This window comes from Meriones unguiculatus, chromosome 21 (genome assembly GCF_030254825.1).
Source record: "Meriones unguiculatus strain TT.TT164.6M chromosome 21, Bangor_MerUng_6.1, whole genome shotgun sequence".
Classification (NCBI taxonomy): Eukaryota; Metazoa; Chordata; class Mammalia; order Rodentia; family Muridae; genus Meriones; species Meriones unguiculatus.
Genome location: NC_083368.1, coordinates 16,266,958 through 16,290,071, shown reverse-complemented (window position 1 = coordinate 16,290,071; position 23,114 = coordinate 16,266,958). Strand labels below are relative to the sequence as shown.

The window sequence follows — 23,114 nt, the reverse complement described above, 5'->3', positions numbered from 1 at the left end:
ACTCACCCAAACTCCTGCAGCCAATGGCAGAGACAAGACAGGAATGATAATCTCATCATCAGCCAAATGTCCAGTCCAACAAAGCACGAAACCTCTAGTTCGTATGTGTGTCAGAAGAGAGTCAAATACCAGAGAGGGGAAGCAAACTTTTTTTTCTGATAGCTTTTACTGTAGAGGAGTTACTTACTGTTACCAACTAGCCTTGTGACCCTGAGGGAGTCTCTTCCCATCTGGGGGACCCAGTTTCCACCTTTGTTAGCCAGGACGAGACTAGGTCAAAGCAGGATTTCAAGTCTAACAGTCTGGGGTAGAGAGATGGCGCAGTGGTTAAGTGCATGCTCTGCTTTCAGAGACTCTGAGTTTGGTTCCTGGCACCCATGGCAGGTAGATCACTAACACTGGTTACTACTCCAGCTCCAGGGGAATCGGACGCCCTCTTCTGATCTCCATAGGTACTTGCACTCATATGCACAACCCACACTCAGGCACACATAAATATAATTAAAAAAAAAATCAAGTTCCAATAGTCTGAATGAACGGTAATATCTGTGGATTCTCCCCCAAAGAACCAGTCGCCTAATAATCAGTTAAATGGCTCCCACCTGAGGATGACTAGCCTGGATCTTCTCAGCTCTCTGTTTAGATGGTATCACCTTCAAAAACTGCACTGAGGATAAACGGGGACAGGACTCAACCCTTGAGGAGGCCCCAAAGCCACAAGAAGCCACTGTGTGTTCAAACCTGGTTGCTCTCTGTGGGCTTGTCTCTCTCTCTGGCAGAGTTCAGCACTGTCAGTTCCCATCTGCTCACTGTGAAGCCCCTAGGAGGAAACTATGGATTGCTAGCTAGAGCAACAAGCTGTAGAAGAGCAAGCTTGAGGGGGTTTGTTAATAGGGCCTCTTCCAAGATGAGGGAGATCCAGGATGCCACATAGTAGGGGTGCTAAGGTTTGAATGTAGACTGTCCTTCACAGGCTCGCAAGGCCCCTCACCTGGTCTCCAGCCAGTGGAACTGTTTGGGGAGGTTGTAGGACCTGCTTTGTCTGTTGCTGGTCCATGTCACATGGACACACTGCTGCCTTAATCCATGCTTTCCCCACCATGGTGAACCGAACCCTTTGAAACTAAGAACCAAAATAAAGCCTTCCTCCACTCAGTAGCCTCCATCAGGTATTCAGTCACAGCCAAGAGAAAAGCAGCACCAGGAAAGGACAACAAAATCTCAGGGCCTGCCCTAGACCTGCTGTCCCCCCAGGGCCTCCTGTGGCTAAGTGCAGAGCAGACAGAGGACAAACATTTGTTATCTCATGCCTGTAAGGGCCTCAAGCTGTGGAGTGGTTGTCTGTGTTTTCGGATCTGTCTTCCTCACCTTACTGCCTTGGCCTTGTCTGTGGTCATCCTGTCCCTGACAATGGATCAGGAAGCTGTAGTGTTTGCTTCTCTCCTGTTGTCTCTGCCCAGCTATCCCTCACTGTAGGAAGGTTAGTGTTTGTGCTGGCTGCTGTGAGGCAGGGAATCTAAGCAAGGCCTGGGCCAGCCCTAGGACACTGCTGGGGTGGCTCCCACTTTCCATGGTTTCCATTCTTGGAGTACACTTCATATTTTCTAAACTGCAGGTGCAGCTGATTCAGTACTTTGGCCGTCAGAAGCCAGCCTCCCAGTCCTGCCCTCATACATTAGCCACATGTCTCCGCAGTCAATGTATAGTGGCCCAAACATACTTTGACTAAATACTGGAAAAAAAAAAAAGAAGCAGGGAGATTTTGGAGTTTCACATTTAGGTTTTTGAAAATTTAAATAAACCCTGCTTACAACGAAATTAAACTTTTATCAGTTTAAAAATAGTGATCCAAGCTGGGCATGGTGCACACAGCTGTAATCCCAGCACCTAAGGAGGAAGAGGGAAGTGGATCTCTGTGAATTCAAGGCCAGCCTGGTCTACAAAGTGAGTCTGGGACAGCCAGGACTACACTGAGAAACTATATCTCAAACAAACAAACAAACAAACAAACAAACAAAGTGATCCAGACATGGTGGTACATACCTTTAATTGTAGCATGGGGAAGCCCAGGCAGGGAGATCATGAGTTTCTGGCCAGCCTGGGCTAGAGAGTAAGACCTATACCCAAACAAAAATGCAAACAAAACAAAATAAAACAAACAACAACCTAATAAGGAAAAAGTAGCAAAATGCTAAGATCTGTCTGGAAGGACCACTGAACACACATAAAGAGGAGGCATGTTTGAATAAAATATTATGTGAAAAAATGTTGGAACGTTTCTTAATGTGTGCACGCATGCATGCACGAGAGGGGAAGTGCATGTGCTTGTGTGTGTGTGTGTGTGTGTGACGTGTGTGTGTGTGTTGGCTGCCTTCCTCAATTGCTTTCCACATTATCTTTTGAGACAGTGGCTCTCATTGAACCTGGTGCTCTGCTAGACTGGTTGGCTATTGGTGAGCCTCAGGGCTCGTCTTGCCCCTCTTCCTCAGCATGAGGAAGCTCAGCACGCAGCTGGGTCCAGCTTTTGATGCGGGCTCTAGGGATCTGAACTGAGGTCCTCGAACCTGTGGGACAACACTTCATTGACTGAGCCATCTCCCCAGCCAACAGTGTAAACATTCTCACACTGGAAAATAAGCAGAGTATGTGGAAAGAGATATTTCAAGGTTTAGTGACTGAGAGCACATGAGTTTCAATTCATACGGAAAATAAACAGCAAATGGAGGCAAGCATGAGGGCCCTGTGTTTATCTGGAGGTTCACTCAGCAAGTGGTGATTAAACTGGGGGAATGTTCTAGGCAGCTGCTGATTGAGCGGATTTGGGTGCTGTAAACTACTCAAAGACACTCCTGTTCTCCAAGAACGGTGTTTTCATTCTCAAAAGAATAACTACCATTTACGAAGTCTCTCACAGGCCAAGCAAGGCACCGGGCGATGTAGCACTTGTCATTTCGCTCTGCCCCTATAAAGGTGGAAGGGCAGGCATCCATAGCATGTGGAGAGTCAGAGGAGAAACTTGGGGGGGTCACACAACTCACAAGCCAAGGTAGGGGCCATGTACTTGAACTCCCAATCAGATAAATCCATACCATTCTTCTGACTGTATACAATACAACACCAGGGCCCATGGTCAAACCCCTCTCTGGCTCCCCCAGGCCCTGCCTCCAGTGAGTTTCTTGGAAGAAAGAGAATATGCAATTCTTCATGTTCACCTTAGACCTTCAGGCTGGAAGGTTTAAAGGCAAAAGAGCCAAACTTGAAAAGCTTGATTTGCATCCCAGTCGACCTTACAGGCCCAAACATCCTCACATGAGCCTACGACAAGCCAGGGGTTGCTGATCTAACTTACAGGTAAACCCTGTGTTTGAAGTGCCAGAAAGAACAGCCTGTGTCACTTGGGGACTTCTAGATGGCTGAGCTCAGGAGAGGAGTGAACAATCCCTCTGCATGCTGGGACCAAAACTCACTGCTCACGGCTTTGCTCTGAATCTACCCCACAGGAGCACTTGAGGTCTTCGTTGAGGAACATAAGAATGTGACCAATTAAATGAAGGGAAAAAAGAATTCTGTGTCCTTCAGGGTCACTGGCTGCTACTGAGGGGGATGAGGAGGAATTGGCAAGGTTCAGCCTGAGTTCTTCTGGCCTGGCACCAATGTCTACACCAATGCAGTTTTAGGGGAGGGAAGCTTTGAAAAGAAGGATGGGAGAGCTCCCAGAGTGGAGCTGTATTTTAAAGTGGCCTGGGTCTTTACAGCTCATGCCTTAAAAACCATAGTCCTGAATGCAATAAACCAGGGATAGGAGTGAGCCTGGGGATACCATTCTGACACTGGTTCTATATGATTTGGAGAGAGGTGCAATGCTAGGGGATTTAAATCATGTTTCTTTGTTCTACTTTTCGTGTGTGTGTGTGTGTGTGTGTGTGTGTGTGTGCACGTGTAAGCATATTTTGCATGCTGTGGGTGTATGTGTGTCAAGGTGTGTGCTTGTGTATATGGAAGTAAAATCCTAGGTTGGTGTTACTCAACAGCACTTCCGCTTTCTTCACTGAGGCAGGGTCTCTCAGTCAAACCCAGAGCTCACAGATAAGGCTAGCCTCTCCGGCCAGCTTGCCCAGAGTCCCTGTCTGTGCCTTCTGAGGCTGCACTTACAGGCAGGCCCCCACACCACCCATCATTTATATGGGCTATGGAATCCCAACTCTAGTCTTCATGCTTGCACAGCAAGTCTCTTAACCTCTGGGTCACTTTTCCAGCCCGTAGCTGTAGGGATTTTTTTTTTTAATATGTGTTCTTTAAAAAAAATTAACACATTTTAAATTAAAATAGAATTACATCACTGCTCCCTCCCCACCCTGTCCCTTTCCTTCTTCCAGCCCCTCCCAAGTATCCTCTCCTCCAACACTTTCCATGTCCCTCCTCTCCTCGAACTGACAGCCTCTTTTCTTTATTGTTCGTACACATAACTGTACACAAAAATAGGTAAACAATGTGCTGAGTCTGTTTTTCTTTGCACGTATATGGTTTCAGGTCTGACTACTTTGTATTGCATAACCAATAAGCAGGCTCATCCCTGGGAGGCACTAATTCTTCTTCTCCCAGCAGTCATCAGTGGCCTATGGTCCTTTGTCTAGGAGTGGGACCCCATGGAAATTTCCATCTTCCATTAGCACGTCTTTTGGTATTGCCATTGTTCCTGTCTTGTTTATGTAGCCTTTTCCAGGAAGGACTGTTTCACAGCAGACTTCCTGGATTTCTGGCTCTCACAATTTTTCCACCCCTTCCTTCCACCATGTACCTTGAGCCATACATCATACCCCACAGATACTTTCTAGCAGTGTTCGTTGCCACCCTAATTACAATAGCCAGGAAATGGAAATGAAAAGAGTCCCTCTGAAAATGAAATGTCCTTCAACAGATGACTGGATAATGAAAATGTGATACATATACACAGTGGAATACTATTCAACTGTAAGGAAAAATGAAACATGAGATTTTGGGGTAAATGGATGAACCTAGAAAACACACACACACACACACACACACACACACACACACACACACACATATACATGGGCGCACACATGCACACATGAAACGCATGCACGCATGCACAGTTCTTAGCTCCAACTCTTCAGATATAAGAGCAGCTCTCATCTCTCATCAAAAAAGCTTCTCTTTACAGCACATGGAGACTGGCACAGAAATTCACAACCAAACATGAAAAAGCAGAGATGGACGGACCGTGGGGGCCCAGCCCCAGTGGATACATTCATATGTGTTCTCACTGTTGGCTATTGGTTTAAATGTGCAGCTATAAATCTGCACTCGGCAACAAGAAAGATTATTGAGCATCGAAGACTACAACCTTGGGATAGTTCATTCTTCCAGCTCGCACCATCATTTTATGTCTTGTCTGTTAATTTTCTCTCTAGCTGGATGAAGAGGCTTACAGGGATCCCATCCCATAGGAGAACCGGGACCAGCACCTACTGGTGGAGGCCTTGCAGGTGACAGCTGCAGTGAGGGGAGCCAGGGAAGCCGGTGGAGCTTCCTGGGAACAGCATGGCCTGTCCCTGGGGAACGCAGAGGCTGCCTGTCCTGGAGTCCAGGGAGGGACTGTGTCAGCTCTCTATCCTTTGCAGTAAAGCACTGCACTGCGGTGGGCCACAGGACGCCCACAGGCTTGGGTCTTCTTAACCCGGATATGCAGGTTTTACAGGTTTAATGGATGCCACAAGATCTATTACAGCAAAAGCCAGACCGTTCAATAGATAGGAGTGAGGGGGCAGAAGAGGCCATGGTCACGGACGGACAGTCAAAGGAGCTGCAGACAGCCTGGGGCTCAGTCCTGCACTCCAGTGTATTAGAGGGGGGCTCTCGTGCCCCGGGGACAGCACATGCTGCAGGCCACACCTCTGCGCTGTGGGTGTGGTGAGCGCACTGTTACAGTCCTGACAGCCACCTGGTGACCCTGAAACCTGAAGCACGTGGCGAATAGCCTATTTAGTCCTTGGAGGGCCCCTGACGGTGACTGACTCTGCTTCCCACACATGGTGACTTGCTAAGACATAGAGACGCTTGCTGTCCAGTAAGCTGGGCATGATTTAGACTTGGGGCTGGGGCCTATCCAGAACTCTTGGTCTCTGCTGCGGACACCATGGTAGCTGCCCAGCTTCTAGCTGTACTCTAAAGGACTCCCTCCCACACATAACTGTGTAGAGAGGACTCTGAGTGCTTTTGCCTCTTCACGTCACCTGGTTAGGCAGTTTCATCCTCTTGCTGCCTGGAAGCCCACGGAATGCCCAGAGATTAAAATTACATGTCAGAGAAGCCCGAATCCTTCATTACCACTGGAGCTACTCTGGCTGTCACGACAGATTTCACTAAAATTGTCACAACGACCTAGAGGGAAGAACAGCAGCCGAGACTCATGCTGACCACCTTAATCTATTCACGTGAAGGGTGTCTCTCATGCTAGTGCAGAGTTGCGGAGGCCTGTGGGCCACATGCCCCAGTACCGGTCCCACCACCCAGAGGTCACAGCTTGCCTGGTAAGTGACACTGTCCATAAATCCTGAGTGGACAGACTTCTCCAAAGCACTTTCCTACGTTTTCAACATGGGAAGAGGAGGAAACCAGCTGCTATTGTTCAGTTAGGGATACCCAGGGTCAGAGGTTCACCAGAGCCTCCAAGACCCCAGAATGGCCCGAAAGAGAGCTGGAATCCTTGACCTGCTCCATGGTTCAGGTAGAGTTAGGATGCAGCAGCCGCTTCTCTGGTGCAGGGTTGTAAGAACAGCAACTGAGGACACACCAACAAAAATCTCACTCTCAATCCTTTGAGGGTTGTGACACTCACAGGGCCTGAGAGGCTGAAAATCACCCAGGACCCTGAGAGGCTGCTGCCAAAGACAACATCGGGGTGTGAGGTACAGATCCTCTTGGAGCAGGGAGCAGAATGTACACTGGCCAGAGCACTCCTGCCAGTTGCAAAATAGTGTGTCATATTTCACGGAGAGTTCTAAAGGTCGTGTTGCACTTCGTTCTTAGCGAACTCGCCCTTGGGGCCTCCCCTAGTCCTTCTTCAGGGGCTGTGTCTGAGTCACACCTCTGAGACATGGCCCTCCCCACCTGACTCAAGCCATGTGGCTCAGAGTCACCCCAGCACACTCAGGGTCACACCTAGCCTTGTGGCGCCTAGGGGAACTGGAGTTGGGAGAATGTGAGTGACAAGAGAGTGTTTGTTCTGGCAAAGATAAAGCACCTCGGCTCACCCGCCTCAGCTCACACCAATGGCATCTAAGCCCACTGAGATTCGATGGTGGCCACAGGGAACCCTACAGTTAAAAGCGCAGACAAGTGCTGAGGGCTTGAGGGCCTGGGTTAGGATCCCCAGAAGCCACATAAAAAAGCCAGGTGTGGCTGTGCATGCCTGTATTCCCAGCAGCAAAGAGAGTAGAGGCAGGAGGATTGCTGGGATTTGCTGGTTGCCAGTCTAGCTGAACCAACACTGAGGCCCAGCCTGGTTCAGAGAGATATCCTGTCATCAAGGGAATAAAGCAGACAGGGATAGAGGAAGACACTGGTACCGAGCTCTGGCCTCGCACACACTCCCATTGGAGTGCGTGCACCTAAACACAAATGTACACACAAGTGAGACCTAACAGTGATAATTATTTTCAGCTAAAATGTAGGCGCCAGAAAGTACAAAATCCGTAAATCTCAGAGAGTCTCGAAAGGGCAACATGTGCCCATGCAGGGCTCCTGGGGGCTTTATTCAGTCCTTTCTTGTGGTCCCCATATTCTTGAGTGGACAGACACCCACTCAACAAGATCTCTGTAAAAGCATATCAGACTCAGGGCTCCAAAGGCCCCAAAGGCAAGTGGGAAGGACAAAGATCGGCTGCTTTGTGGCCCAGAGTACAGATCCTGGGTGCAGAAGCCCTGGAGCAGTAGATCTTAAGGCCAAACATCAGGCCTTAAGATCTGATTAAAGCAACAAAGTACGATAGGAATGTGCCCCAGTTGAGATGGGGAAAGAAGACCTGTAAATTCCCACGCTCAGCCAAAAGCCAGCATCTGGCTGGCCCAACCTCCCCTTCCAGGTACCTAGGCAGGGATGCTGTTTTCTGGGACCTGCGGTTCCTCTGAAGGACCCCAACTACTTCTGCACTCATTCCCCTGGAAACTCAATGAAAGGAGTTGAGAACTTGCGGTCTGAACCAATGGCTGGCTGCCTTGGAGTGGTTTCTTCTCAAAGTTAAATACATGATAAAATGAGGTTGCTGATAGAAAGGTTTACCCTTCAGGTCAGGTGCAGCCCCTGAGGGAAATCTGGGTCCACTCACAGGCCTGCAATCTTTAGCGATTTAAACGGTTTTCAACATGTCTCCTATAACACAACAGGCTCAGTCCACTCAGAGGTCATAAAGGGATGATAAAAGATAATGTGACAGAGACATCTCATAAGCTGCAGAGCATCAACTACTGATGCTGACAGAAACTGCTGTTGCCACGGACTGTGCCCTGGTCTCCACTGGTGTCCGCTGCCCCTCTATCTCCACCTTAGCATCATACTTCTGAGATCAAGCTGTAATCACTGGCAGCCACGTATCCTTCATCCTTTCCTCTTCCTTTATTTCAACCAGTTTAAATGTCTACATGAAGCAAGCACAAAAGGGCAACACAGTAAGATAATTCCGGTCATCATCAAAACCGAACATTTTTACATCCAAGGATTTCATCGAAACAGTAAAGGTGACTCTGAGGAGAAAATATTTGCAAGACACACATCGGCAAAGTGTTCACAGTTCAGAATCCCCACAGATTAGTAGGAAAAAGACAATTAAAAAATGGGTAGGAAGGGTTGGAGAGGTAGCTCAGTGGTTAAACAGCACTAGCTGTTCTTTCTGAAGACCTGGGTTCAATTCCCAGCACCCAAATCAGGTGGCTCACAATTCCCTATAACTACCGTTTTGAAGAATCCAAGGTCCTTTTCTGGTCTTTGCAGGCACTTGCATGTATGTGCTGCACATAAACTTACTGTCTGTCTGTCCTGTCTCTATCTGTCTCTCTTCCTTTCTCTGAATCTTGAAGAAAAAAAAAATGGACAGGAAGCTTCATCAGACACTTCCCCCAAAGAAGAGCAACAGGGCCACACACATGCTTGAGAAAAAATGCTCATGGGAACCATAAATCCTAATCACAAATGTGAAGAATTTCTACTGACAAAAGAGATGGAGAAAATGGAATCTTAATACATTGCTCCTGATAATTTAAAATGCCACATCGATCGTGAAGACAGTTTGGCCATTCCCCAGTAAGTTAAACACGGGATTCCTGTATAACCTACTCATAGCTGCCTACCCCAAATATCTGAAGACAGGTATTAAAGCAGCCAGCATTACAATAGCTACTCACGAAATTCAAAAGGGGGAAACCACCTGAACATTCATTGATAGATGAGTGGGGAAATAAGATGTGGCTTATCTATGCAAGGAAGTATTAGTCAACCCTGAAAAGCATGAATGGTATGATGTACAGTTTCCAAACAAAATGTGACATGAAAGGAGCCAGTCACATTATTAGACTCCATTTTCACATCAATTCCAGAACAGGCACAGCCACAGAGACAGTAAATAGGTTAATCTTGCCAGGTTCTAGGAGTGAAGGGAAGAGAAGTGATGGGTAACGGGGTAACGAGGTTCTGTTTGGGGTGACTGTTAGTTTGGATCAGGGCTTTCCATACTGCTGGCCTGGTGCCCAGCGTGCGACACCATTGGGAAGTGGGGTCTAACGGAAGAAAGGTCACTGGCAGTGGGCCCTCGGAGGGAACATAGCCAGCTCCTCTCTGCCTCCTGAACACCACGAGGCAGAAGCCTCCATCGCCACATACCCTCCACATCCTCTAGGGAAAATGCCCAGTCCTTCCGCAACAAGCTCACCTGCAGTCACTTATGTAAATCACCACAGGCCTGAAGCAGCCATGGGCAGGCGCCTGTTAACCAAAAGAAGCCTTCCTCCATAGTTACCTACGTCAGGTGCTTCGTCACGGAGACAGCTGACACAGTGATGACACAGCCCTCGGACTAGAGAGGTGACTGTACAATGTTGGGAATGCGCTCAATGTACTTCCTGCACATTTTAAAACTGCACAGAAACTACGTTATACAGTATGTACGTTTAGCCACAAAAATATAGGAAATCCATACATTCTGGGGGAAATAAGAAGTATAGGTTCTCCTATATCTGCATTTCTTTTTCTTTCCTCCTCCTCCTCCTTTTTTTGGCTTTTTTTTTTTTTTTTTTTTTTTTTTTTTTTTTGACAGGGTTTCTCTGTGAAGCTCTGGCTGTCCTGGACTTGCTCTGGCCTCAAACTCACAGTGAGCCTTCTGCCTCTGCCTCCCAGAGTGCTGGGATTACAGGCATGCGCCACTGCGCCTAGCTCTCTCTCTGACAAAGTTTCTGTATGTCCTTGCTGTCCTCTCTCCTGGCCTTTGCTCTGTAGCCCAGGCTGGCTTCAAATTTAGGAGATCCGCCTGCCTCTGCCTCCAGAGTTCTAGAATTAAAGGTGTGTACCTACATGCCGGCTGCTATCTGTATTTCTAACAGTGGTAAATATGCTTGCGATACTATCAAGGGCAGCCTCATACATTCTGATAATGATATCTGTCTCCATATCTTTGGTTATATTATTTCAATGGTATACTTTTCACATAATATTATTATACATAATATTCATAATATTCTGCTGTGTGGATAGGCTGTCTTTATTTAATTACTCTCCCATTCATAAGCATTAAATTGTCTGCAATTGGTCTGCTGAGAGGCTCCAGAAGCAATGGAACCCCAGTAGCAGGAAGCATTCCCAGGGACAACTTCTTTTTCCTTCCTTCTTTCCTTCCTTCCTTCCTTCCTTCCTTCCTTCCTTCCTTCCTTCCTTCCTTCCTTCCTTCCCTCTCTCCCACCCTTCCTCCCTCTCTCCCTCACTCCCTTCCTTCTCTCTTTCCTTCGTCCTGGCTGTCCTGGTTATCCTGGAACTTGCTCCACAGACCTGGCTAGCCTCGAACTCATGGAGATCCACCTGCCTCTGCCTTCTGAATACTTAGACTAAAGGTGTGCATCACCATGCCCAGGCCCCAACATCTTATTTCTAATTGCTGTTTGCCACCATCAGTAAAGTGTTCTGTGGAACACTCTTATGCCACTGAACAGTAGTGAGATGGCAAAAGTGTTACTTGGAGAAGGGGCTCATTCCAGAGTTGGGATAATCTAGGAAGACGATGCATACAACATTGTGGGGACGGTCGGGAAGACCCAGGGGCTCCTGTTGGACAAGTCTCAAGGTGAGCATCAGAATACGACAATGGAAAAATCTAACTAATTAACTAAAAATCAAATCCACAAGTCCAGACATACACTTATACAAATATGCACAGACACACAGAGAGACATAAATACACACATGCAAGCATAAATGTGCACATACATATACACACAGGCACACAAGTATATATATGCATACACACGCATATACATATACATGCATACACATATACTTATGGGTTTGTATTTACATGGGTACCACATACATATCTACACATCACACACACACAGAGACATACATATATAAATGTAGGCACACACATACATGCACACACACACACACACACACACACACACAGGAAAGATGGTAGATCTTTTCCTGAGAAAAACTCTCCTTTCAACCAGCTAATGCAGAATTAGTGATGAATTAGAATATCACTCTTTGGCAGCCATCACAGCCGTAATTCGAGCAAGATTCACTGATTGCTGCTGAAAGTAGCAAGTGAAAGTTGGATGAGAAAGGGGTTGTTTACACACTATTCTGAGCACCTGCCCCAGAGCGCTGACGGATCACACAGGGAAATGAGCACTTTATTAAAGTGGAGAGCCTCACTGGGCAGACAGGTCCCGTCCCGTCCCCAGGGCTCCTATCACCAGGAAGGTGCTGGAACAGTCACAGGCTGCCTGCCGTGAGGCCCAGGCACAAGGAAGCAGGTCTGCAGCTTGCCTGCCAACAGCTAACCCCGAATGTGATCATGAGGAAGTGCTGGGTACACCCCAGTGAGGCAGCCACACAATAGCTGGCCTGCGGCCTGGACCCGCTGGGCAAGAGTTGAGGTCATGGAAGATGAGACAGGCAGAGGAACTGTGGGGAGCTGGGGGGTAGAAGACACGGGGTCACAGACAAGGTCATGTCTGGGGTGCTTCCCAAAAGGATGTCATTAAGACAATTTAGAGTGCAAACAAAGCCTGAAATACAGCTAATCATACTTTGTTGACAGTTTCCTGGACTTGAAAGTTACACTGGGGAGGAGCCACCGTGTTTTCATAAAGCCTTTAGGGGTTAGGCCATGGTTCTCAACCATGGGTTGAGACCCATTCGAGGGGGCAAATCAGATATTTACATTACGCTTCATAACAGTAGCCAATTTATAGTTATGAAGTAACAAGGAAATAATGTTAGAGTTGGGGGGTCACCACGACATAAAGGGACATAGCGTTAGGAAGGGTGAGAGCCCCTGGGTCAGGGGCTGCTGAATCTATAACTTACTCTCGGTCACTCTGAATCTATACAGACAAGTACACGGGCACGGGGTGGGGGGAGGGGAAACAGACGGACAGACAGAGGTCAGAGCTAGGCAAACTCGGAGGGATGTTAGCTTAGTGAATTAGGTGAAGAGCACAGAGACCCCTTTAGACTGCTTACATTATTTTACTGTGTATGTAGCGTGTGTGTGCTTTCGTCTGCGGTTGCACACATGTTCAGGCGCATGTGTACCTGTGTGTGCGTGCAGGAGAAGTGGGATCGGGTGTCCTCCTCTACCACCCTCCACCCTATCATTATTATTATTTTGTAAAAGGTTGAATTGCCAGAACGGAATGTTACTCTAAAAAAGGACTTGAAAGAGGCGCAGCTCGCTAGGGTGTTTGTCTAACGTGCGCGAAACCCTGAACCCGACCCGTTACAGCACGTACAGGACCACCTATAATCCGGCACTTGGGAGATGCAGGTAGAAGGATCAGAAGTTCAAGGCCATCCTCAGCTACGAAGCAAGTTAGAGGGTTGTAGAAGAACCGTATAATAGCCTTATAACCTGCCTCAAAACGGGAGCAGAGCTTGAGCAATGAAAGGTGAGGACAAAGATGCCATTCTTACTAGCAGCCTCTTTTGTTGTCTCCAGGAGAGCAGGAGTGTCCCTCCCGCAGGCTGTGGAAGACTGGAAGGCTGATAGGATTCAGTTCCAATGCCCACCGCTGGCTGGCAGGGACATGAGCTCCTTCTAGGGGGACAGGGGAGTGGTGGCCACCAGAGGGCGCCCTTCTAGACGGCACTAGATGCCAGGCCACATAGTTGTGCCATGCAATGGCTGCACTTTTCAGGAAACCCGGATGCCACACATACTTTTCCTTTCTTTGTGGACAGGCTGGATGAGTCACATTTTTCAGAAGGCTGCAGAGCTGCCAGCTGCGGGGATCTGGAAAGCTCCAGCTGTAGCCAGTGAGCACAGGTCTAAGTGAGGTTGGCTGGCCAAGGCTGGGTGAGCTGTGGCCTCCAAGAAGGGAGCTGTGCCCCGTGAACAGGCCAACCAGAGTAAATCTTGTTTTGCTGGGCATTGAGCAAAACTCATGCTAAGTCTGGACCCTGGCATCTTGAAGACACCCAGATTGTTGGCCCCTGTGAACGGTGTGCGTGTTTCCTGTTCACATATCCCCCATGTGCCCACCTGCAGACCCGCCTTTTTCCAGGTACAGCCTTCTCCCTTCACTCATGCCTGCGTTTACTGCCTGCCTCAATTTGTCCTCCTGCCCCTTCTTGCTGTGGCCAGCCTGGCCCTGGGCCATTGCATCAGAGACCTGAGTGAGGAGGCAGCCCCTGTGGCTGCTAAGAGGGTCCTTCTAGGAGCAAGGTGGAGCTCCACTCCACGAGGGCTGCAAGGGGAGAGCTGGCCTGGCTCCCGGGTGGGCGTGGCATGACATGCTGCACCCTGGCTTCCTGGAAAGCACCGCACTCCTCCCAAGAATGTCTCTATCAAGAGAAGTGTGCCAGGGTCTCCTCCCTGTTACCCTTTCCCCACCCCACGAGCTTCCTCTTCTCAGGTTCTTTCTCTGGCAATACTTCAGTAAGGCTAGAGATGCCCATTCTCTGTCTCTCTAGTGTTGGAACTATTGTCCAGGCCCCATGGGGTCATTTGAAAGATAACCGAAAAAGACACACCATCGGAGACCTATGATGGTGCCCAGGCACCCACCACACGTGACTACAGACAAAGAAGGAAGCATGCCAGGGGGACCTGAGACCCGGGCTCCTGTCAGGGATGCTGCTACAACTCTCCATTATCAATCTGCCTGCTGCTGTGCGCTGAGAGCACCGGGAGCAACCTAACAGGTCTGTCACCAAGACCCAGGTTGTGACATGGCCCCACAGTCATGCAATGTCCCCTATGTACCATGTGTTCTCCTATCCGACCCTTGCTCTTCGATTCCCAAGGACCACAGACCCTGTAGTGAGACGCCTGGGCTCCTTCTCGTGGGGGCTTTAAAGGTCAGGCCTTGGGAAACGTGCCTGGCTTGTGTACGGTCCCTACGACTTCCATTCCTTTCGGGCAGGCCATTGCTCAGGTTCCAACCTGGCTGTTCTACATTGTCTTTCCCCCCCCCTCTCCCACCCAGGGAGGGAGGGCTTTGTTCCTAATCTCTGGGTCGCCTCTCAGGCTCTTGTGGGTGTGTCCGCTCTCCTTCACCTCACAGCCACAGGGCCGCATGACTGCAACCACCTAAGCCCAGGCTAAGCCCATCTGTTTTTCAGTACACAGAAGTTGCACTTTGCTGCAGGCCCCTGTCTGGCAGGGGATGTGAAAGGTGTCCTTAGGAGGAGGCGCTGGAAGGTCGGCAGAGTGGTCTTCTGAGTGACCAGCTGTGCTTCTAGTCCTCAGGGGTGGAGGACCGAACTTACTTCCTTTCAGACCCAGCCCTTCTGTTACTGCTCCGTACTTGGGCACAATGGCCCACTGATCCACAAAGGCTGCCCCACTGCCCCGTGTTTGTTCTGCAGGGCAAGCTGGGGCAGGGCCCCCTCAGCCCTGGGGAAGCCCTTGGCATGTAAATTGTAGACTTGGAGACTCCAAATTGAAGCCTTGAAAGCTGGAGTTCATTCTTCCCCACACAGCACAAAACCTTCAGCGTTTTATGGGAAAACAGACTTTTATTTGAAAAATAAACTCCCAGTTGCTGGAGTATAAAGGAAGGGCTGTAGGGGAGCCAAGACTGCAGTGGTGTGAAAGGGCCCAAGTCTGAAATAAACCCATCCGAAAGCTCATTCGAATTTCAAAGGCTGTCACGGAACACACTCTGATAAAGACCCACACTCGGAGCAAGGGAGTCATGTCCAGCCACCCTGCTCAGGACTACAGGGGGGTACTCCAGCCACAAGCAGAAAATGAAATCCCTTTCGAGGTTCAGAGCCCACATGAACTCGTCAAGACTGAGTTAGTCTTGGAAACCTGAGATAAAAAAGATACCCTCCCCATCTCTGGCCAGAAAGCATGGCATCAGTCCCTGCATGCAGTTGATTCTCCACGCCCTAGCCAGACCCGCTGGCAGGCGTTCCCCACGCCTCAGCTTCTCTGACATCTAGGGTGGTATTTTCCAGACTGTGATCGTTCCCTCCACCCAGGTCATAAAATCAGCTGTGTGTATTTGATAAAGCATGCTAAAATAATAGAGACACAGAAGACAACCCAGGGGAAATCCTGTGTCAGGAGAAGGGCAGTATGTACTAGATGATAACATCTTATGTAGCCTCTGTGTTTGTGTGTGTGTGTGTGTGTGTGTGTGTGTGTGTGAGAGAGAGAGAGAGAGAGAGAGAGAGAGAGAGAGAGAGAAAATGCTGTACAGGTATGTGACTGCAGTATTCAGAGGCTGCCGTCTCAGCTGTCCTCCCCCTTTGAGACACTCTCTCACTGAACCTGGGTCTCACCAGTTGGGTTAGGCTGGCTGGCCAGCAGGCCCCAGGGGTCTCTGCCTTCCCAGCACTAGGACTGAAGGGCTGGCCACCATCTCCACCCACCTCTTGTTTCTAGGGCTTGAACTCAAGTTCTCATGAATGCAAAACTGAATCACCTCCCAAACTCTCAAATGCATCTCTTACTGCAGATGGCAATCAAGAAAAGTTTCATGCTGCAGGGAGTGCATGGCTTCATTTGCATGCTTGGTGCTCAGATTTTCTACTACTGGGCAGATGCAAATTGCCAGGGGCCTTTTGATTGTCACCTGTCCAGCCTTGGGCTGAGGTCATGACCTGAAATAATGTTTGTGTAATCAGAAGAGGTGGATATCCAGGTCAGGGATTCTTTTAAAATTATTATTATTCCTTTTTTTCCCCTCTAGCAGGACAAAGGTAATGGCCCAAAGCCCAGCCGGATCAGTTTCATCAGCAACAGTCACTGGGTGCAGACCACCGCTCTTTAAGATAAGATGCTATGTATTGCTCAGTGGGGCTGAGGAGCTGACCCAACACTACCTCTTCTTTCTATCACAGCTGCACGGTCATGGAGGTCCCCCTGACACCGTGGCTGACGTTTGTGTTCATGCTAGCTACAAAGTCCATCTGAGCACCCTTGCCAGGATCTTTCTGATCTGCAAGAGAGGAGGAGAGAAGTAAGAGGAACTGGGTCTGGGTCTCACAGCCCGTAAGGGGTAGATGGCAACAAGGAGACTGCGGTGTTGTTGAAAGCCAGTCTTTCCTTCCAAGTTATAGCAGCTTCCACCGTTGGCCCAGAGGTGCAGAGCACTCCCGTGTCGGGGCCCTCGGTGCACTGACTGGGGCACTGGAGGAATGGCGGGGTGGCTGTAGAAAGGGTAGGATAGGAGCAGCTGGGAGAAGAGTCAAGCAGAGGAAGAGCTCAGCACATGGTTTTCAGAGACAAGCAAGAGAAGCCGGCCAGGAGGCAACAGACTGCAAAGGTCTTTGTGATGACAGTCCACTCACATGCTGGGGCTGATCAAGCCGAGCAGAGTCAGGCAAGGATTTCTAGAGGAAACAGGCCGGAAAAGGGTCTAGAGTCTGGAGCCCATCGGGCTGATCCAGGTCTGATCCAGGTCCAGGTTCTCAGATGGTTCTGGTCCTCACTCCTATCTCTACTCTGTCCACTCCGAGAAGTAGCCACACAGACTCCTGCAAAGGGCATGCCATTCCTCTGGCCCACATCTGATGGTTTCCCTAATCATTCATTTAAAGAGCCCTGGGCTCCACCAGTGAGGCCCCACCCTCCTCTGGCCACCGGTGGCTAGCTGTTATCATCCTCAGGCCTGGCCACACTGACCTGCTCTCTGAGGACTCAAAGGACGGGAAGAAATGTACTCCCATCCCTATGCCAGGCCTGTCATCTTCGAGGCTGTCTGTCTGAGCCCTCCCCGCCTTCATTCCCTCCTGGACCAAACATCTTCCCAGCAGAGAGGCTGCTGCTGACTTTCCTACATGTAGCGGCGCCCCGCACCCCCTTGATGTGTTTTCGTAGCACTCAATGACACAGCATGCTGACACCTAGGGTACATATGTAGCCCCCTGCCCGCAGGATGGAACCCTCGGGTGGGCAGGAACAAGCTTGTTTGCCACGGCCTTCTCAGTGCCTCCCATTTAGCAGGGCCCTGTGAGGCCCAGGCTGAATATCAGAGGGTGGCATCTTCTTTGTAGTCTCCTCATTCTCCCGGGACAAGACGGACAAGACGCAGGGACAAGAAACAGGGCTAAGAAACAGGGCTGGTTCTGCTTCTTCTTTTTTTTATGTTTTAAACCTTTTATTTACATTCTAATTTGTTAATATCTCTACTAGGGATATGGTCTCACCTTCCAGCTGCTCAAGAATACAAAACTACCCCCAAAAGGAACTAAGAAATACATAAGAACTTTAATTAATCTGAACAGAAGCACCTGCATTGAGAGAGTAAATATTTTCCTTTAATCGACAAAAAGAATTTTTTTAGTCCTGATCATGGATTCCCTTTTCTCTGCTCCTCCCAGTTTCTCCCAACCTCCACTCTTAACTGGATATACTACCTTTGTCTATCATTAGAGAACAGGCTTTTACAGGGTAATTTTAAAATAATAAAAGAAAAGAGAACTAACACATCAGAATTTTTTAAAAACTGAAGGGGAGAACAAGAGAAGGCAGGAGAGACCCACATTTACACACTTAGGAATCTCATTAAAACACTAAAGCGGGAGCCATAATATTTATGCAGAGTACCTTGAGTGGAGCAACGTAGCCAAATATATGCTATGTCCCTCTGTAAGAGCAGTGTCTAAGGGGGTTCCATAGTAATGGGAAGAGGGACTGCCTCTGACATAATCTGATTGGCCTGCTCTTTGATCACCTCCCTCTGAGGGGGAGCAGCCTTACCAGGCCACAGAAGATGACAACGCAGTGGTTCTGCTTCTTTCCTCCGTGCAGGACTAGAGCGGCTCCTGCCTAAGGCTCAGCATGTGAGGCTGTAGCACCCCCTAGTGGTCACAACACCACAGAGCCAGGAAAACATAAGTAACCAACAGTGTGTGAGTAGAAGCAGATTAAAGAAAACTTTCAGAAAATGAAGGTGAAAGGAGACCAATATGAAGGGCATCTCTCCTTGAGTGTGGGAGAGACTTAGATGGTGTTGGGGCTGTCCCAAGTGATTGAATGTAGGTCGTGGAGGCTTAGTTCGTCTCAGTGACATGAAAACCTATCAAAGATGAGCTTTTTAGGGACGGGTAGATAACCAGCTTGGTGAAGTGTTTGCTGTGTACATACGAGAACCTGATTTTGATACTCATGACATATTTAAAAAAAAAAAAGCCATGTGTGGTGGGGCACACTGCAATCTCAGCACAGGGAGGGAGGAGACAGGAGGATTCCTGGGACTCACTGGCTGCCAGAATAGATGGAGAGACCCATCTCAAAAAATTGAGGTGGACAACAACTGAAAAATGAATCTGAGGTTGCCTCTGGCCTCCACACATACGTACGCGCTCTCTTCTCTCATGTGTGTGCGCGCACACACGTGCAGAGACACATGTACAACACATGCACACAAACACACAGAGACACACCTACATCACCCACATGTCACTCATACATACCACACACACCACAGACACAGACATGCATGTATACAGACACACATGAATGAATACACACACATCACACAGACACATACACACGGGCATGCACACACACGTGAACTTTTTAAAAGATAAACTAAGATGGGATGGGAGGCACAGAGAGAATCTAGAAGTGACTTTATGACAAGGTTTGGGCCCGATCTCTTCCCACCCAGAAGTCTGCGCGAGGAGCTGGCCTTCCAATCCCTTCACCCAGGGAGACTTTGCCCAGCTGGCAAGTGATAGACTTACTAAGGTGTTTACAAACTGTCTAAGTTTCCAGCCTCCTGACCTCTGACTGGTTGCTTCTCTGTGCCAGCTAGTGTCCTTGTCAGAGAGAGTACAGCCCCCACCTCACTACCTACCTTTGGCGCTGCTCTGTTCTCCTCTAATGGGGGAAGTAAAGTTTGAACTCCTTTGCCCCACTCCAGCCCTCCAGCCCTGTTTTTTGGAAGGTCACCATTTGGAAGGACGGTGCACCTTGTCCAAAGCTCACTTGGGACAAGTGGGAGAATGCATTCTGGTGCTTTGGTGGGCTGTGTACAGAAACACGTGACCTGAAGGAGTCTGAACACCAAGACAGCTTTTTATAAAAATGAGGAAGCCAGCAGACAGGCTACCTTCTTGATAGAAGCCACCTTGAGAATTGTGCCCACTTTGTGCTCAGCCTTCTTTGCCCCTTCTTCTGGAAGCCATGTCCACCATGGAGGGAAGAGGATGCCTCATGCTTTTCGTTGGGAGTTGGCATCTACTCTTTAAATGGCCAGACAACCTCTGACCTCACTGTGAAGCAGGGTCCTGGCCCATGGAAGGGACACTGCAACTGGATCAGGCCAGCCCTGTCCCACGCCACCTCGGTGCCTTAATAAAGCAAGATATGAGGAAGAGGGAGCACAGCTGTCCGAGGGATTTCAGGTCTGTTACCACCTGTGGGTAGGGACATACCACACACACTGGGTAGATGTGATGGGCTTTGGGTAACAAAGAGTCTAGGACTGGTAGGGAGAAGGCAAGAGGAATGTTCTTCTGTAACCAAGGATGGGGAGCATGGCCAATGGCCCAGTTGCTGTGCTGGACATGACCTCGTAGCGTGTCATGCCAGAAGAAGGCTTAGTGGCTTGACAGTAGTGATGTGTGTGTGCCGCATGGCAGCACACACAGGGAAGGCTGTGTGTAGCCCTTCAGTGCGCCGTAAAAGAGACACCACCAAGGACAGAGTGTTACTTAATTCAGGTCAGCAGTCTGTAGGCCAGGACAATCAGTTCACTGATTCCCAAGAGCAAATTCCAAGGGCTGTGGGAGAGAGGCAGATTTTGCTGGGCACACACTTATCTGGGGCCAATCAGATCACACACACCAGCTGCCACCACCAAGCTTCCTGTGATGGTTTAATCTTTTGTCAACTTGACTGGGTTGAGCAACACCCAGGAGATGGAGTTGCACACCCTGGGTGTCTCTGTGTTTCCAGAGAGGATTAGCTCTGTGTGTGTGTGTGTGTGTGTGTGTGTGTGTGTTACGGGGAAGTGGTACTGTCTTATGTGCTGTGAGTCTGGCAAGAGCAAGTCACACGCTTTGTGAGCGGGAGCAAGCCAGCTGCCTGCCTCCTGAGCCAAGTGTCAACCTCCACCTCGCAGGCCTGCTGAGGCTTAGAGCAAGCCGGAGTCCCACCGGGAGCTTGGGCTAATGGGCGCTGTGAGAACATGACTGTCCCCACGGCAAATGTGCCTATAGAACAGGGAATTCTCTAAACAGTCCAGAGGGGACCCCGTGGCTGACTCCAAGAGGACTAGTGGCCTAGTGAAGACTATGAGGTCAAACAAGATACACCGCCTAAGTTAACAGTATATAAACCCGCAGAACATTCAAACTTACCAAACCAAGTCTACTACCCTTTGCTACCCGTCTGCCTCTCTTGTGCCCTGTGAGGAGCAAGCCCCAAGACTCGGTACTCAGTATTCAGTCCCACCGCTCTCTCATGCTGTTGTCAACCAGATACGACGGGCCAGAAATGCTCTCCCTGGCCCATCGCCCACCTGGCAGGAACTCCAGGCCACCACCACAAACTCCTTTTGCTGTCTGTGAAGAGTGGGCACACTCTTGAGCCTGAGGTCAACGCTCCTCCTTCTCAGCCTTCACTGAACGTGACTGACCAGATTCAGGGGGCTCGGGGACCCGTCAAGTACAGCCCTTTACCACATGTGGTCACCACTTCCAGGCTTCGAGTTGCCTAGAGGAAGACCTGAAAAGCAGGTGGCCTGCGACAGTAGAACCTTGTTCCCTCTCCATCCAGAGGCTGGTGGTCCGTGCAGGGCAGAGTGGGCAGGGCACACTTCCAGGGAACCCCATGGAGCAATGCTACCTTGTCCTTAGACTCTGGCATTGCTGCCATCTCTGTGTCCACTGGCTCACAGTGGTGTCACTCCCAGTCCTGCTCCTGTGTCACAGGGCCTTTCCCTCACTAGTATCAGCCACACTCGACTAGGGGCCACTCAGTGACTTCACCGGAACTAATGACATCCACAGTGGTCCTCTTTCTAAATAAGGCTGCGTTCCGTGATGCTGAGGGTTAGGATGCCAACCGACTCAGTGTTGGGAGAGACACAAGACAACCCTTAACAGCTGCTCTGACAATTAAATCAAACTGTATATCCAAAACCTTCCTCCCAGTCTGAAATGAATGTGGTTTGCCTAATTCCCCACTGGCTTCAGCCCTCTAACTTGACTCTCGTCCTTTCCCTTGCAGTCCTGACCTCACAGGACCATATAGCACTATGCTGCATGAGGTGGGTCCTGACGGTGGTGGGTGACTCAGGCCACCGCGGCCCTAAAGCAGAGATTGCAGACTCACTCTCACCTCCTTTCTTGGCAACACTGGGTAAGTAGGAACACAACAGACCGCCCAGAAAAGCAAGTGGACCACACCGTCATGGTGACACTGCTACTTAACCTCGGCAATAAAATAAGGGGCGGTGGGGGAGGGGGAGCAGAGTAGAGCCTCAAAGTCTGTCCCGACAATTTCACCTACAGCAATGAAAAACTGCTTAGAAAATCCACTACTTCCTAGCAGCGGTGGGTAAGGGTATGGCTGAGCTTGAGGAAGACGTTTCTGGAAGATCTGTCTAAAGGAGTTTCAGAGACAACCATGGCGGCCGGGAGCTTAGGAGAGTGGAAGGGTTGGGAAATGAGGCCAAAGCAAAAAACTCATTCAGCAACCTGCACATGGGCACATGAGACACCTTTGACTTATCTAAAAGGGGCCAAAGGTGACGGGAAATAACCCCGTCAGTTAAGTGCTTTCCAGGCAGGCATGAAGACAGGAGCTCAGGGAGAGAAAAAAGGCAGGTGCAGCAGCTGTAAATACAGCTGGGGAGACAGAGACAGGAAGATCCCTGAGATTTGCTGGCCAGCCAGCCTGGCCAAACTGGTCAGGTTCAGTCTCACAAACAAACAAGTTGGAGAGAGATGGAAGAAAATTACTTTATTTTGGCCTCTGGCCTCCACACACACATGTACACGCACACTCATTAAAAGTCCAATAAAGAAGGTAAGAAAGCTGGGATCTCAGACCAGCTGTGCAGGGAAGGTGTGGAGTTTGGAGCATATTGGGAAGACAGCCCAGGGCAACCTCCTTCCTCCTGGTGCAAGTGACGGTCCAGACAGGATATCAAAGGATTCCAGTTCCCAGACAGCTAGGGTGGCCTTCTAGCTAGAAGGTATCCACTTGCTTGTTTGTCAAGAGGTAGCTAGAGTGTCTGCACTTCTCAGAACTGACCCAAGAGTTCCATGTGTAGGGCAGGGCACATGGAAAAGGAAGCACATGACCCGGAAGAGGAAACTCTGAGGCTGAACACTTGGAGAACACCTGGCCGGGCTGATGGTGGAGAGGCCTGAACTGTGACCTGTGCTTACCCTGGCTGCCACCCAGAGTGGA

General features: G+C 49.4%; 1 protein-coding gene across 6 annotated transcripts in view; it reads right to left on the bottom strand.

Annotated features, from left to right (window-relative positions):
* Prkag2 (protein kinase AMP-activated non-catalytic subunit gamma 2) overlaps positions 1 to 23,114 on the bottom strand; it is a 366,379-nt gene that overhangs the window by 142,515 nt on the left and 200,750 nt on the right. The window lies entirely within an intron of this gene.